The sequence below is a fragment of the Rhipicephalus microplus genome, chromosome 8 (assembly GCF_043290135.1).
Source record: "Rhipicephalus microplus isolate Deutch F79 chromosome 8, USDA_Rmic, whole genome shotgun sequence".
Lineage (NCBI taxonomy): Eukaryota > Metazoa > Arthropoda > Arachnida > Ixodida > Ixodidae > Rhipicephalus > Rhipicephalus microplus.
In genome coordinates this window covers 18,998,707-19,005,329 of record NC_134707.1, presented here as the reverse complement: position 1 = coordinate 19,005,329, position 6,623 = coordinate 18,998,707, and the positions used below count along the sequence as shown (strand labels likewise).

The window sequence follows — 6,623 nt, the reverse complement described above, 5'->3', positions numbered from 1 at the left end:
TAAGCAACACATCGCTACTCCACTAGGCCATACGCGAACTTCTTGGATGTGGTGTTCTCACAGTTCAGCGAACTGGGAGCGAGGGGGGGTGGGGTGGAACACACACACGAAGCATAGAGGATACACACAGCACGAGCGCTCGGTCTGTGTGCCGCCTTTTTGTTTCCTGTGTGTGTTCACTCCGTTGCAACCAGTTTCGCAAAATGATTATCAATTATCGACAAGCCCACCTTTCTATCCTGCTGCGATGTTCTCCCCACAGTTCTATCTAATCAATATGATTTTATCAATCAATGCAGGAGAACTCAACGTACGACCTCATTGTGTGTGCACAGACCATCGGAATGTTTCTGACAGGAATCATCACCGTCGTTTTTTTTTTGCCCACATCAATATCAAGTCCAAGTACAGTGAGTCAATTAGTACACTTCCTTTTCTTACATACTAAGATTCGAAATTAATTTATTGTTTCGTCACTTTTAGCTTAAAGGGAAACTCTTCTGTGCATAGGCTTCTAAATACATTGAAATATTTTTTTCAATTCATGTTGTCATGCGCGTGTACTGTCTTGTTTTTGTGTATTCTAGTTGCGTCCTCAAGATCTGCCTTAAATGCTTGGCGCAGACCGCAACGAAATGTTTACGAATCCCCGCGAATGTTGCAAATTATTGCGTTAAGATTGAGAGAATAGTCACGTTCGTTGCAGAGATTTCGCAAGCGCCAGTGAGTACGCTGGCAACTTTGAGGCCGCATGCGTAAATGTTGAGTCACAAAAGCTGCTATAGCAACGCTCGACGCACACTGTGTCGCAATGTGCGGGAAGCCTGACTTTTAGGTCTGAGAATATTTCATTAACACTTTTATGCCTGCATTATGAAACTGCCGAACGAAATGAAATTGGTTCTCATTTGCGCGCTTTAAGTGACAACATTTAAATGATTGCGCAGTCACCTTATCTCAAAGGCAACTTTAGTGCATGCTTTTATGTATGTCGGAAATTCTCCATTTGCCACAGAAGCGATGACCTTGCAACAAAAAAAAAAAAACGGACTGCAGAAACTACTTAACATGTCGTGTGCCACCTATTGGCGGCTTACGTCAAGTAAACAAAATTATTTAATATATAACCAAGCCCCTCCCGAGGTGGTCTAGTGGCTAAGGTACTCGGCTACTTAACTTACCCGCTGGTCGCGGGATCAAATCCCGGTTGCGGCTGCTGCATTTTCGATGGAGGCGAAAATGCTGTAGGCACGTGTTAGAGAACCCCAGGTGGTCGAAATTTCCGGAGCCCTCCACTACGGCGTCTCACATAATCATACGGTAGTTTTGGCACGTTAAACCCCGCATGTAAAGTAAGATAGAAACTTATGTCACCCAGGCGAGAAACAAGAAAGTGAGAGCTGTACGTACGGATGGCAAAACAATTGGTGTGCTCCGAAAAAGTGGTCAACGATTCAAAGCACAATAGTACCTTGCGTAAAGTACCTTAGACGAGACGGTGCTAGATTTTTCATGCTGCTACTTTCCCCGTGAGTACTTGACAGCTGACGTTGAAGGCGGCACGTATATCGGGACCCGCTTGCTCGAATCTTTCCGCTATGTCGCGAATTCGCGACACTATATAGGCGGTGAATAGTCAAGATTGTGCGGAGTACACGAATACTCGAGCTGTTCTAAACATTTCGTGAGAGCCAATGACAGTGATGGAAACCTCCATGCCAGATGTATAAATGTTAGTGCGCCTTACTGTAAATCTTATCTCTGTTTGCCGATATCAGTGCCCAGCGTGCGTTGCTTGCTGGAAATTGAATTTCTGTTTACCGGTTGGTCAAACAATGCGTTTCATCTCAAACACTCCGACTGCGAGGGTCCGAGGGTCCCGTTGCAGTCTTGTACTTTGGGACCCTCTTCTGTATATTTTACTCCCTGTAACATATTTTATGACATGATAATAAACTGATTGATTGATTGATTGCTGCCTTCGTCAACGGCTCCTGGGATTATCCGATTTCCTATTGCGACCCAAATGAACGACTGTTTAGCGCTATTAAACAACATATGTTGGCTGAGAACGAAAATGGCCGGACCATCTAGTTATGTGAATAAACGAGTGCCCAATTTATGAGCTTTTGCTGTGTACGAAAATTGGTACAGCGAGATTTTAGCGCATACTTTAAATGCAAATGGCACGTGGCGATACGAAAAATCAAAAAGTGGCATGTCAAGTTTTACATGCCCCGCTTTTCGCTTGCTTGACGTATACCAAAATTATTGGTGCGTGAGATGTGATGAACGTAAATGACAGGTTGTTAAGATGAAAACCATGACATGCTTGTCATCTGCGGCATGACCTACGTGACATGCTCATAGTGCGCTCGCGCCCGTCTCGTTGATCTGAAATAATAATGTGAAAATCATGACATCTCATGTATACAGGTCACGATCGTAGTGATATCGCGGCCAATTCGTTAGTTTGATATATATCTAAATTAGTGTGGTGGAAGAGGAGTATGTGATGCAGCTATGCAGTGTGTCCGAAGTCGTAAATGATGGCATGTATATCATGTATGGTATGATTTTCATGGCACGGTCTCGGGGTGCTCACGGCCGTTTAGTTGAGCGCAAATATACTAAAATCGGCATGGCGTGGAATTACGAGCACAAATTGCATGTCGCAACATGACAAGCATCATGCTATTAGGGTTTAACGTCCCAAAACCACCATATGATTATGAGAGACGCCGTAGGGGAGGGCTCCGGAAATTTCGACCACCTGGGGTTCCTTAACGTGCACCCAAATGTGAGCACACGGGCCTATACATTTCCGCCTCCATCGGAAACGCAGCCGCCGCAGCCGGGATTCGATGTGTTACTAATCTGATAATGCTGTTTTCACGCGCAGGTGCCTTTGTGGTGGGTTTGTTTGAGATCTTGCTTGGAGGAGTCGACCAATCGGCGATCATTTTCGCCGAGACATTGATGCCAAATTTTTTTTAACCAATAATTTTGAAAAACAAAACTATGTTTTTTGCTGTTCACATGATTTTTTTTTCAACTAAAGCTGAGTCGCTTTGCCTCTTCAAGTTCAACATGTTTCAAGCGCACAAGGGCGCTTTGATAAGGTGGGTCGTATAGTTACTGTATATGCTACCTTTAAGTAATACCCGTGCCACACGGGCAGAAAAAATGGCATTTACCCCCGAATGCCTTCAGATTTATTGCCATTCGCGCGGTGCCACACGGGCGAACAAAATGGCATTCATCCGAATGCCATTCGAATGCCATTCGCCACCAACTGCCTTCGCCAGAACTCAGTTGACTGAGAAATGCCTACTCTCGACGACACAGCTCGCGAAGTGCGATATACCTGAAAGTATATAAAACAAATCATATTGAGCTAAAAATGAAATTTCCCGTCTTTTATTTGCGCTAAAGTCTTAAAAAGATGCTTTGAACGTTATACGAAGAAAATAAAGTATTGATAATGAAACGCTTGTCAACTTTAGTGTCTATTTACGCTGTGGATCTGACTAGTGTTGGCTTAGGTTGCTACGGTCGGCTGCAACGTTGTAAAACAAAGCAAGAAACTAAAACTTAGGACAGCGTAATACGCTTATTTCTTCATTTCATGATTATCTGATGTGTATGAAGCTTGTAAATGCTTCTTAATTTTTTTTATTGCTATTCACTCAATGCTCACTTGGAAGGTGCTGTGATCGACATCATCAAGTCAAATGTCATTCGCTTTGGACGTGTAGCAGCGCCGGCGAAACGAATGTCATTCGGGAACTGAAGGCCTTCGCCACCAAATGTCATTTTCTATGCCCGTGTGGCACGGGTATAACTCTAGCGACTGTGCAGTAAATACAGTAAATGTATACAGTAAAGTAGCAAAGAGAGCAATTCTAGGGGGTGGCGTTCCGCATACCGTCGTTCTGCGTCTCAGCTGTTCCCCACTCGCTTTGACAGTATCCCTCTCTCTGTCCCTCAACATCTTGCGTTTCCATAATCTACACTTCAGTCCATTTCTAAATTAGAAAAGTATGCTGCATACTTGTAGGTTTGTGCTGCCGCATCCAAGTCAGCAGCGCTGGCGTAGTGGTTAGAACATTCGCCTCGCAAGCTAGAGGTCCGTGGCTCGAATTCCGGTGCCGCACAGTTGCCAACCGGAATTTAAAAAAAAAAAGTCTGCGTGGTGATGGAACTGCATTAGGAGTGGGGTGCGGCCTCACCGGCTACCACCGCCGGTAACGCACTCCCTCATCAGAGAAGGATTGGCCATCCTAGTGCAATATATATCTGGTCACTACCTTACACATTCATTAAGGGTAACTAACTGGATTCCAAGAGAAGGCAAGCGGGTCAGGGGGAGACAGAAAGTTTGGTGGGCAGATGAGATTAAGAAGTTTGCGGGTATAAATTGGCAGCAGCAAGCACAGGACCAAGTTGAGAGGCAGAACATGGGAGGGACCTTTGTCCTGCAGTAGACGTAGTCAGGCTGATGATGATGATGATCCAAGCTGAATAAAATGACAATGTTCATCGCGCGAATTGGCTGAACTAAACCGTTTTATTTTTTCTTAACGGGATAGCATTAAAGAGATCTCTTCGAAGGAATTTTAGCGTCAGTGTCGGCGTTGTTGGTTGTGAGCAAAAAATTATCTTTCCCGTCAGCGAGAAACCGGAGAAGATGCAAATAAAATTATTTCCGGGTCCCAGTGCGGGTCAAACCTGTAGACCACTTGCGTGCCAAGCAGGCCAAACAGCCACGCGTTTGCTCGGAAATTCTGTAAAAAAATTACTTTCTCTGCTTGGAAATGCAGTGAAAATTACTTTCGTGTTTTACAAACACACGCGTCCTGTATACAGGCTTCACAGTACAACATGTGACATTGTAATGATATTGCGTAGTACAAGCGTGCCTTGCCATCGGGCGTCAGAACATGTGGCTTTCGTAATGACTTCGTGGTTTAACGCAGGCAATCCGTTACTAAAGAGTTTAGGGGACCCTAAAGCTTCGCCTTTAGGAGTTGAACGCGATAGCGACCACTTGTTACTCCAAACACTTGACACTTTTCAGTGCATGAAGCCTTTTCGAATTTGCTATGCACCCACTACGTGGCCTTATGAGAATAGGCGAAGAAGCGTGTGTGTCTTTTATAATAAAATACCGGCTTTCAACCATGGAGTTATCAATCAATCAAACAATCAGCTCTTTATTTCAGAGAAGTGCATGCCTCAGATAGAATGGCGAAGGACAAATGGGCTCTGCCTGACGGGACCCCAGCACCAGAATGCACCATTCAGAGCATGGTCCAATAGATAGATATTGTTACGCACAAGGAGGACCAGGACGTATACGGCTGAAGGGGGCCGTTTATTTTGGTCGCGAAGAGAAGTGCCGGAGCGGCCAACAGGTTTATGATCGCAGCGTCGTCGTCCTCTTTCTTCCTCCAGCTTGGGGCAGCCAGCATGTTCAGCCATCTTCGTTTTCTTCCCAGGCATGCGTAACATTCCTCCCCTCGCAGACGAAGCCCGCCGGGCGAGGTAACTGATTCACCTTGGTGTGTACAACTTCAATCGAGCGACATGGACTGCTTGGGTTTTAGCGGCTCTTCTACCACTTCTCGTGAGGCGAGCTATTGTGTATGTAACTTCCGTGATTTTGTCGAGAACGACAAACGGTCCGTCGTATGTGGCCAAGAACTTTTGGCATAACCCGCGTCTTCGTACCGGAGTCCACAGCCACACTAAGTCGCCTGGATGGTCAGTTACAGGCCGGTGGCGGACGTCATAGCGTACTTTCGATTTTTCCTGTGATGCCAAAGTGCGTAGACGAGCAATACGACGCGCCTCTTCTGCAAGAGGGGGGGGGGGGGCGCTGCGAGCGCTCGATGGTGACGGACGCACTCCACATCGCCTCCGTAGATTTCCTGCTATTTCTGCGGACATTCGCCTTGGTACCCCTGAAACTTGGATTTATCGTCACCGCCAAGTTCTCCGCTTCGCCTAGACAACACCTTCGTCCAGGTGGGTCCAGTTTTGACAACTTGAGGGACGTCCTTCACTCCCGGCTACAACGCCGCCTCGCTAAGGGCTGTCAGCCCGGCGATGGTGGCCGCTAACGTGGTTACGGGCTATGATCCTACCTCAAGCCAAATGCTGTCCATGGAGATTTCATCCTCCGTAAACACTATGCCATCAGAAGATTAATACCTCGACGACATGGTGAGACTGTGGCAACGCAAGCAAGCGAAATCGAAGCCTGCGTCTCAACAACAACGAGACGCCACAGCGGGCCACCATTCCCCAGTCTTGCAAGGAGCGCCGGCGCGCCATCCCTCCGGTGGTGTGCCTACCTCTGCTCCGTCCTCGCAGCCAGCAAAGCAACGCAAGTGGCGTCCGCGTCAAACCCCTCGCCTCTCTCGCGACGACTACATCGTGGTAGTGAAACCTCGCGTTCCCTGCGAGTTACGCACATTTGTCCCGGCCGATCGCGCGGGCGACGCCATCCGCAGCTACCTCGGCGACCGGACTACCACGCAAATTCAAGTGTGGCCAATCTGGGAACAGAACATCTTAGTCTGTAGCACCACCATTTTGCCTATGGCACAGCGACTCCT

General features: G+C 46.9%; 1 long non-coding RNA gene across 1 annotated transcript; it reads left to right on the top strand.

Annotated features, from left to right (window-relative positions):
• The first annotated feature begins 302 nt into the window (after positions 1-302).
• On the top strand, positions 303-3,329 carry LOC142768845 (uncharacterized). The gene is made up of 2 exons (XR_012885498.1): positions 303-410; positions 2,903-3,329. It is a non-coding gene; the product is annotated as an uncharacterized LOC142768845 (long non-coding RNA).
• The last annotated feature ends 3,294 nt before the right edge of the window (positions 3,330-6,623 follow it).